The sequence below is a fragment of the Canis lupus genome, chromosome 31 (assembly GCF_048164855.1).
Source record: "Canis lupus baileyi chromosome 31, mCanLup2.hap1, whole genome shotgun sequence".
NCBI lineage: Eukaryota > Metazoa > Chordata > Mammalia > Carnivora > Canidae > Canis > Canis lupus.
In genome coordinates, this window is record NC_132868.1 from 8,669,783 (window position 1) to 8,680,086 (window position 10,304).

General features: G+C 46.9%; 1 non-coding gene across 1 annotated transcript; it reads left to right on the forward strand.

Moving 5' to 3' along the window:
- Positions 1 to 7,302: 7,302 nt before the first annotated feature.
- On the forward strand, positions 7,303 to 7,408 carry LOC140622500 (U6 spliceosomal RNA). Its single transcript, XR_012022258.1, has one exon. It is a non-coding gene; the product is annotated as a U6 spliceosomal RNA (small nuclear RNA).
- The last annotated feature ends 2,896 nt before the right edge of the window (positions 7,409 to 10,304 follow it).

Consider the following 10,304-nt stretch of genomic DNA (forward strand, 5'->3'; position numbering starts at 1 on the left):
CTTTGCAGGTAAGCAAACCGAGGCTTAGAGCAGTAGGGGACATGAGGAGTCACACAGCTGGTGAAGCGTGGCTGGGAGTCTGTCCAGAAGCCTGGCTCTTTCTGCTGCATGACACAGGCCCCCGGGGGAGGCTGAGCCTGGGGATCCAAACCCGGCCTGGAGGAGAGATGCTCTAACGAGTGGCTACTCCTGCCCAGGAGAGGGGTCTGTGTCTCAGACGTCCTTGCCCACCACACGGCCTGCAGCAGGGCCCAGGCTGGTTCCAGGACAGAGAGTGGCCTATGGCCTTCTGAAGGGTGGCTCTACAGGCGCCAGAGTGAGGGACGGTGAACACACATGCGAACGTGCACACAAGTGCACCCAGCTACTCAAAGGTCAAGTACTCAAAGGCCCCGTCCCACTGGTTGGTTCTCCCCTTTCACTATTTTAAAACAAATTAGCTATAATATTTCATCAGGTTAAAAAGGTCTCCCACCACGCATCACCTTCATTGAAAATTCCAGTTTCTTGATCCAGCACAGTAAATCCAACAAGGGATATAAATATTTAAAGAAATTCAAAAGCAATTTCTTTTGGAAAGCAAAGAATTCCTTGTTCCTTGAGAATAATTGCTGTTTAATTTATGGCGAGTAGCCTGCATACTAATCTATCTTATAATAGAATCTATAAAAAAAAAGAATCTATCTTCTGTGTATTTTAAAATCCTTTTAGAAATGAAAAGTAAAACCAAGTTTTCCCTTTAGGTGCAGGTATGAAATAATTCATAGCAAATGGATGCCCCAGGACTATTATCAAATCCCAAAGTGGTTTTTAATATTCTCTGAGTGGCTGTATAGGGTCTGTTGATGGCCAGTGCCATCTTATTCATCATCAATTCCAGAGTCTGTCTCCCATAGATTGGGGGTCAAAGACTATGGCCCTAGCCAGGTCTGGCCCTCTCTTTATAAATAAAGATTTTTTTGGGGGGACACAGTCTTGCCTATTTGGTCCACAGTATTTCTGGCTGCTTTTGTGCTATCCCATTAGAGTTGAATCATTGTGATGGAGACCCCACAGCCCCCCAAGTCAAAAATATTAACTATCTTGCCATTTACAGAAAAATTTTGCCAAACCCTGACCTGGATGGTCAAATAGTTTTCTCCTTTCCCTCCATTTCATCTTCCTCTTTCATCATAATTATTCCAAACATCTCTTTATATTTAATTCTCAGGGAAAGCTCTCACTACTATTATGAATTACTCATCCTAAGATAGTCTTAATATTATGCATAATATTTTAATATTTGTCACATCTAAAATACAGTGTTCTCAGTTATATAAATATTGCTGAGGTTTGACTTGAGAAGAAAGTTTATTTAAGGCTTCAGTTCTGGTGGGTTTCTAGGCTGGAAATACGGGGGCACAATATTCAAGAATGAAATGCACACGGACTTCCAAGTGTCGTGCATACAACAGAGAGAGTGTAAAACCCAGGGTAAACAGGAGGGCAAAAACCCCTGGAACTCGGCTTCTTTCTGGTGACTTCTCAATTGTGCTTAATTAAGGACTGTTGTGGTTAAGATGCACAGGCTGTTTTGAAAGTGGCATTCTTATACTCATTGGATAGGCAGTGTATTTATGGGAATCTGCATTTTACTCCTGGGGGACTTAAATTCTTTTTTCACTAAGAATAGAAACACATACTGCATGATCATTTGTGCTTTTTCTGAATTGCTCCTCCTAAGGCGGTAGGTTGTTTTTCCCACTGCTTTATATCAACTTAAGGCATTTGTTCTTTTCAAAAAGTGGAAAAAAATGTAAAAACTTCATTATTTACTTTTATGCTTAGAAGTGTCTGTCTTTAGTGACCATTGACAAAGGACACAAAGGACCATTGACACCACCTGACCTTCAGAATAAAATCCTGACTTTCACACGTCTTCCTAGGAGTGCTGGGAGCCCACCTGGAAGGTTGGTGAAGGCAGAAGCAGAGCTGAGCTGGGGGGCGGCGGAGTGGCAGCACCGTGCACCTGCTGCCCTGGCTCTCGAGCACCTGTCCGGCATCTCCACTCGGCCAGCGCTCACCCTGTGGGGCATGGGGGCTCCGGGTAATTTCTACACATGACGTGAAGGCCCTGGGATGGTCACAAGAGGGAAGCTTCTGAGATGTGTTATCCCCGACTTTGGCGACGCCTTGCGCCTTCCCGGCCCTGTCCGAGGACTCTGCCACCATAGTGGGTGTGCTGGAGCCGGCGTGGGGGGCACACGAGTGCCTGGACGTTGTGGGGCTCTCATCCCTCTCTTGGCGCCCGTCTGTGCTGGGCTCCTGACCCCTCCCCATCTCACACACTGGTAATTTTCACAGATGTGGGCATAGGCACACACAGTCGGTTCTCATTACTCATGGATTCCATATTTGTGAATTCACCTGCTTGCAAAAATTTATATTCTACACTCGCCCCCAAATCTGCACTTGCAGCAGTGCCATGGGCTTTCACGGACACATGTAGAGGGAGGGACAGAAGGGTCACCCGATGTGCACGTTTCCAGCTGGGAGAGAAAAGGCAGCCCTTGGCCTTCTTGTGTCAACCAATGGTAAACGAGCGTCCTTTATGCAGTGTAGGTCGCACCATGTTCTCCTCCCTTTGGGGTCTTTTGTCGCTTTCCCTGTGTCAAGTGGCCCAGGGACAGCGCCTGTCTAGAGGTCCTAATGGCAAGGTGGCTGCGATGTGCCCTGCCCTTTGTGCAGGCACACGCTGCAGTGCTATTGACAGCAAAGTCCAATGTTAATCGATCAGTTATGTACATTAAATAAGTTGTCTTCCATAATCCATTCGTTAATTAACAATAAAACACTTATGTATTGATTGGTTGATGAAAACGTTATGACAAGTGGCTCATAGGAAACTAACCCTGCAACTTCTTTATGAGCAATGGCTCAGGATTTGCTCATTTGGTGTTTGCTGCCACTTTTCAGACATAAAGCGAATAGCGAGAACCGGCTATATCTGAGGTCATAGAAATACGACATGGATCGTGTCCTGGATACCGGCCCTGCTCCGGTGGTGATTAAGGGATTGCACAGCATCCCTCTGCTCACCTGAATCCCCCACCTCAATCTTTGGAGCCCAACATGAAGAGACTTACACATTTAATCCTTTCCTCTCTGATTTTTTTGTTTGTCCTGATTCGCTGTGAAGTGCAGACACATGTCAGGTCTCAAATACTTGTTTTGCTTAATTTTGGTTTTGTAATTTACAAGTGTCCCATGGCTGAAGCTAAGCCCAAGGACATGCATTCTTTGGCCTGTGCAGTGTTCTTGAATCTTCTAAATTAGTTACATTTAGAAATCCAAAGAATTCACATAAGATGCTGAGAGGATGGTGCATGTGCTTCTCCCTCTCGTCTCCCTGTTACCAATCTTCCAGTCCTTCACCTTGTAAGTCTCTGAGCCACACAAAGCAGTAGCCGCCACCCTTAAATGAGTGTAGATCTGTCCTGGTCGTTCTCAGTCCAGACAAAGTGCACAAGCTAATGGACTGCTCAGCCCCCTGCCTTTCGAGGAGCTCTCCCTCCAGCATGGTCTTCCTGGGGGTTTCCTGATGCCGTAGCAGAGCACTTCCAGTCGGCTCCTCCGTCTTGTGCAAGACCATCCATAAAGCAAGCACGAGGGCTCTTCTTCCCCAGTCACTGGACATGAAGAACTTCCCACAAGGAAGAAGAGGCAACAGAGCAGGGGCAGGTGTCAGACTCGGAACCACGGCTTATGCAACTTGCTTGTCCCTCCTGTACGTGCTGGGGGCCAGTTATACGGATGCAACACCCACCAGAAAATGAACGCAGCCACACCCTCCCCATCTGTAATGGAAAGTTTGGGTTCTAGATATTAGAATACTGAATCTTGACCATCTCTCGACTGGAGACAGCCTCATTTTTTGGCTGGAGATCGCCTCTTTTCCCCACTTACCTCATTGTTCTCCACTTCCAGGCTTATCCATGGTTCGGATCCAAGGATGGATCCTGGCTGAACATGAAGAAGATTGAAGAATCACCAGCTCAGGCTGGAGACTGAGTATCTAGTCACCCTCGATCTCCATTTGAGTCAGGACCCATGTCCCCTCCATGTTTCTGAGAGCCCACCTGGTGGGCTCTGGTGTCTGAGTCTGAGGCCTGGACGGAATAACCTGTGCGTGGATGGCTGGGGGGTTCCACTTGTTTGGCTGTCTACCTCACCTACCTTACCAGCCCTCCCTCCCCCACCACCTCTTGCCAGAGGCACCTTTTGACAGAACTGAGCTTCGCTGTCCGATCTGATCCTGTGTCCTGCAATGTATTCTTTAATTTTAATTGTTTAATTTCTAATTTATTCTCTCATAGGTTTAGATTATTGTAGCAAAGTTGTGAGTAGTAGAGAGTTCCCACATACTCTTCGTGCAACTGCCAAACCAGGAAATCAACAATAAACTAGAGATCTTGTAAAATTTTACCAGTTTTTCCTCAGATGTCCTTTTACTGTCCAGGGTCCCACATGGTGTTTCATTCGCTGTCTCCTGCGTGTCCTCCAACCTATGACAGATCCTCGGTCTTGTCTTTCATGACCTCCACCCCAGGCTCCTTCCAGTGAACACGCTTCAGCCTCCATCCCCACTACAGCTGAATACCCTGCTTCTCCCCCTTTACCTGCCATGTGAATTCCTAATCATTATTCCAGACAATATTACTCAGGCACGTAATGCTAGAAGCTGCAACACCCCTAAGCCTCAGTGGCCCAACATAATAGCAGTTCACTCCTCACTTACTCAAGGTCCGTGTGGATGTCCTCGGTTGGGTGGCTCTCCTGAGAAGCCCTCCTGTGGGAACAGCTTAGGACACTGCCATCCCCACCTCGTGGCCTCTAAGATCAACACAGAAACAAAGAAAGAAGAGAAGTGTATGTGGAAGCTTTTGTTGTTTCCTTTTTTTTTTTAAGATTTTATTTGTTTATTTATTTATTTATTTACTCATGAGAGACACACAGAGAGAGGCAGAGACACAGGCAGAGGGAGAAGCAGGCTCCCTGTGGGGACCCTGATGCGGGACTCGACCCCAGGACCCCAGGATCACGACCTGAGCCAAAGGCAGACGCTCACCCACTGAGCCACCCAGGCGTCCCTTGTTGTTTCTTTAAATAGCACAAGCCAACATAGGCTTGCATCATTTCTCCCCTGATTCCAATGGTCAGAGCCAATCCTAGGTCGTACCCACATGCAGGAGAAAGGGAAATGTCGTTTACTGTATCCCAGGAGGAAAACGAAGCAGGCAATCGAGCTGTAGCATGGTCTCTGCCACCGGCCACCCTTCTAGTCACCAAATGGCTTTCTTTTTCTTCCCACAGAATACAGCTTGCCCTCCCTCTTCCCGAGAGAGAACGTGGACACCCGTTCGGTTACGGTAGCCAACTGGGTGGCTCTGGCCATTCTGTGGAGCAGGAGCAGCCCCTCTGGTCTGGTCTCCTGCACCTGGGGGCTGCTGGATTGGCCACTGGCTTCCCTGGTTTCCAGTCATCGGTGGTGGATCAAGGCTGGGGAACTCGTGGAGCCCTCCCTCCTGGGGCTCACACTCATTGCTCGCCCATGGATGCGCCTTCGTGCACATGCGTCTGCTCTGGATGCTGAGACCTCATGGGTACAGCCCCAGAATTCACCTTCTGGGGGCTCCTCCTTAGTCCTTATCATGTATGGCCACATAAGGCTGGACTTCGGGCAGTGTGTTCTTGAGGCAGGACAGCTTTGGGAGCTCACCTCCAGTTTAGGAAAGACTGGGGACAGGGCACTTGGGGGGCTCAGATGGTTAAGCGTCTGCCTTTGGCTCAGGTTGTGCTCTCGGGGTCCTGGGATTGAGCCTCCTGGGGGGCTCCCTGCTCAGCAGGGAGTCTGCTTCTCCCTCTCCCTCTCTCCCCTGCTCATTCTCTCTCTCTCTCTCTCTCTCGATCTGTTTCAAGTGGATAAATAAAAAATCTTTTTTTTTTTTTTTTTAAAGGAAAGACTGGGAACTCCTCAAAGACTGTTTTTAAGTCAAAAACAATTGAAGGACATTTTGGGTCCAGACCCATGGTATTCTTAGTGATACGATCGTCCCAAAAACTTGATGACTTCCGATTGATTTATACCAGTAACCATATGCCTTTCTTGGATGTCGTTCTGGAACCTGTTTCATTTCCCTGCCTCCTCACTCCTGTGACCCTGTCTCAACATAACAGCAGCTCTCCGAGGCCACCGGGCTGAGTGGGAAGTCCACGCGCTTACTCACACCTTTGCTCTGAGTCACTTTATGAACCTTAGAAAGTTCACCGGCACTTAATCATTTCAAACGATTTTTTTATTCCTGTACTTACTGTTCAGGGACTAGAAGCAGATTACCTTTTGTAATCCTACAAGGCCTTGAATTTCTGGACTCCATTACCTTTCATTTTCTGCTTACAAAGCAGCCAATTACTTCCTGAGCTCTTCTCTTTCTTGTATTGCCTTTCCAAACCGAGCCACCGCCAATCTAAACAAGCTTCAAATATTCCATTTTCCAACAACTCCTCCTAGAGCCTACGGTGATGGGATCTGCCTTCCAAGTCCCCAGGGGCAGCCATCCTGCCGTGTTCTGTCCACACATAACATAGATGTTCAGCAACCCAGTCAGCCATGTGTCTTCCTCTCCTCTTGCCCAACTGCTAAGAAAATGGCCACATATTTCTGGTACAGCAGCAGGCCCCTGCAAGATACCACTTTCTGCGGTATTCAATAATATTCAGGCTCGCTGTTGCAAACAATCCCCAATTCCAGTAGTTCCTCAAAATAAGTTTATTTCCCACCCTTCCTGTGTCCACTAAGGATTTTCCAGTTAGGGTCTCCTCCTGCAGACAAAGACTCAGTGATCCAGGTGCCTTTCACCTTGGGATGCTGCTGTTTCCGATATGGGGCCCCAACTTTGCCACAGGAGAAGAGAGGAAAGGGTCAGATATTTCACGGGCCAGCCTAGATGTGTCATACATCACATCTGCCTGAATTCTGTCGGTCAGAATCAGTTTTATGGCCCCACTCAGGTACAAAGCGATGGTAAATGTCATCCTCTGGGTGCCCAGGAGGATAATTAAATGGTCAACAATAATTAGAATGACTTCTGGCACAAAGACCAGTCTGAAATGTCACCTGAAAGCTCTGCAGAATCAGCCACTTCCCTTCCACTCGCACTGGGTCTTGTACATAATTTGCACCTGTCACTTTGATTAAAAATTATTTTATTGTCTGTAGACCCGCCAGGTAATGATTGCCTTGAGGTTAAGAACTGTCCTGTAGTGCTCGCTTCAGCAGCACATGTACTAAAATTGGAGTGATGAGAGAAGATGAACATGGCCCCCATGCAAGGATGACCTGTAAATTCATGAAGCATTCCATACTTTACAAAAAGAAAGAGAGAGAGAGATCCCTGGGTAGCTCAGCGGCTTGGCACCTGCCTTCGGCCCAGGGCATGATCCTAGAGTCCTGGGATTGAGTCCCGCTGTGGGCTCCTTGCATGGAGCCTGCTTCTCTCTCTGCCTGTGTCTCCATCTCTCTCTCTCTCTCTCTGTGTCTCTCATGAATAAATAAAATCTTAAAAAGAGAGAGAGAGGAGAGAGAGAGAGAGAGAGAGAGAGAAAGAAAGAAAGAAAGAAAGAAAGAAAGAAAGAAAGAAAGAAAGAAAGAAAGAAAGAGAGAAAGAAAGAAAGAAAGAAATCCCCTGTGCCCATCACCCTAGCACCTGAGCCTGGTGCTCTGGCTGGGGCCGGGCACACGCAGGTGCTGAGTGCTTGTCAAGAGAATGAGGAGATCAGAGAGAGGCCAGGCTGGGAGTAAATATTGAGAGGTGTGCAGAATCGGATTTCTCTCTTAGAAAGGGAAAAATTGGAGGCTATCATAAGACATATTTCCTAATAAAAATGAAAGTAACATCCTGCACTTTTTAATTTATTCAAGTGGGCAAATTGTTTCCCCATCTCCTTCTTGGCATTCACCTGGTAATTTCACATTTCCCAATAGATTAGTCTTAACACAATGAGAGCTCTCAGCAGAGGCTATTAATTATATATTACTTTAAATAGTATCTCCTGTCCTGAATGAAATTGTTACTTATAATAGAAAGAAAAATCCCATAAGATACGAGCGTCAGACATTCTCAGTACTCGAGGAAGACGTGTGGGGAGGCTGTCCCCCGAAGATTTAGGACTGTGCCCCAACACTTCTCTATTCAAGGAGCTCAAGATAGAAACGCTTCTGAGGCAGGCAGAACTGAGTCCGATTAACCGATTGAAATACACAGAAATGCGGAACAATAGCTCATTTGTTTGCTCTGAATCTAAGAAACAAAGGGCCTCTGATGAGGCTGCACAGAGGGGTTCTGACCATCTTCTGAAATGTCTCTGGCTCCTAAGCTGGGGTATGTGAGTGTGGAGAAGGAAGCTTCTCAGGGGCCTGGGCTGTGGTCCAGGGTGCCCATCACCAGGAGGGACGTGCCTGGAGCTGATGGGGGTGGCTGTGTCTGGGCACCACATCTAGGAGATGCCCTCAGAGGTGTGAACAGTAAGGTTCGTATTTCTCTAAACAGTTTTCTAGCAGATGGAAGTGACTTGTTCTGAAACGACCAGAATGTTGTGACAATTTTCTGAGAGATAGATGTGAAGTGTCTTGAAGGGCACCTTTTTATAACTTGCCCCGAAGTGCCACCTTAGTAGCTCTGCGGCCACGTGGGGCAGACCCATCCCACCTGCCCTTACCTCTCCTTCCACAGGTTCGGTTTGCAGAAGGGACCAGCTGTGCAAACAGGTGGCACACATGTCCTGAAACGACTCCTGGGAAGGTGGCCCCCTGTTGGAGTTTACACACCTGCCTTTAAGAAATGCGTCTGGTGTGAGGGCCCTGGGAAGCAGCTCACTGAGTCACCTGTCTGCTTTCCTGACCACTTGTAACAGGAGGACACTGGAGCACAGCCCCGTGAAATTCAGAGCATCAGAAGTTGAGGGGAAAGTAGAGTTCCTTCCCATCTACCTTTGTCTCCCTGGACATGGTTTCTCTATTACTAACAACTTCTGTTAGCGTGGTGCATTTGTGATGAATAGAGATATTAATAATATAGTAATAATTCAAATAGAGCAAAATATAAATGGCATTTAAACTGAATCACGGGATCCCTGGGTGGCGCAGCAGTTTGGCGCCTGCCTTTGGCCCAGGGCGCGATCCTGGAGACCCGGGATCGAATCCCACGTCGGGCTCCCGGTGCATGGAGCCTGCTTCTCCCTCTGCCTGTGTCTCTGCCTCTCTCTCTCTCTGTGTGTGACTATCATAAATAAAAAAAAAAAAACCTGAATCACTAAAATAGATTCAATTTTAAATGAGAAATAAAAATGATTACAATGAGATAATTTTATTATAATAGAACATCATTATTGACTCAAGTATGTGGTTTATATTACGGGTCACTCTTCACATTGGACCCTCTATGGGCTTTGACAAATGCATAGTGATGTGTATCCATCATTATAATACCATACGGAACAGTTTCATGGTCCGAAAAATCCTCCACCTATTCATCCCTTCCCCCAATCCCCCAATCCCCCAACCCCTGGCAACCTCTGATCTTTCAACTTTCTCCAAAGTTCTGTCTTTCCAGAATGTCATGGAATCATACAGTAGGTAGCCTTTTCAGGTTGGCTCCATTCACCTGGCGATATGCCTTCAAGTTTCTTCCTGGCCTGTTTGTGGCTTCATAGCTCATTTCTTTTTGACTCTGAATAATATCCCACTGTCCAGATGGACCACGGTTTCTTTACCCACTCGCCTATTGGAAGACAACTTGGGTGTGTCTAAGTTTTGGCAGTTGTAAGTAAAGCTGCTGTAAACATTCATGCGCAGGTTTCCCCTGCACCAGTGACGTATGAGAGTTCCCTCTGCTCCACATCCTCGTCAGCATTGGGTGTCATCAGTGCTCTGGATTTGGACTACTCCAATGGGTGTGTGCTGGTATCTCACGATGGTCTGAATTTGTGATTCCCTGTGACATGTGATATTGAGCACTTTTCCATATGCCTATTCCCCAGGTATTTTTTTCTTCATGAGCCTAATGCAGACATTTCTTCCTCCAAGCAGAAAGAATTGGCTTATCGTTGTGGGAGAAATACATTTCTAGACTGATCGAGCTAATCATTCCCTTAACACATCTTTCAAAAGTGACAGAGAAGGATACTCATACCAAGTAACATCTTTTTTAGATGCTTTCAAGTTAGACAGATGATCAACGCTAAAATAGGGAATAACTGGGACTCTC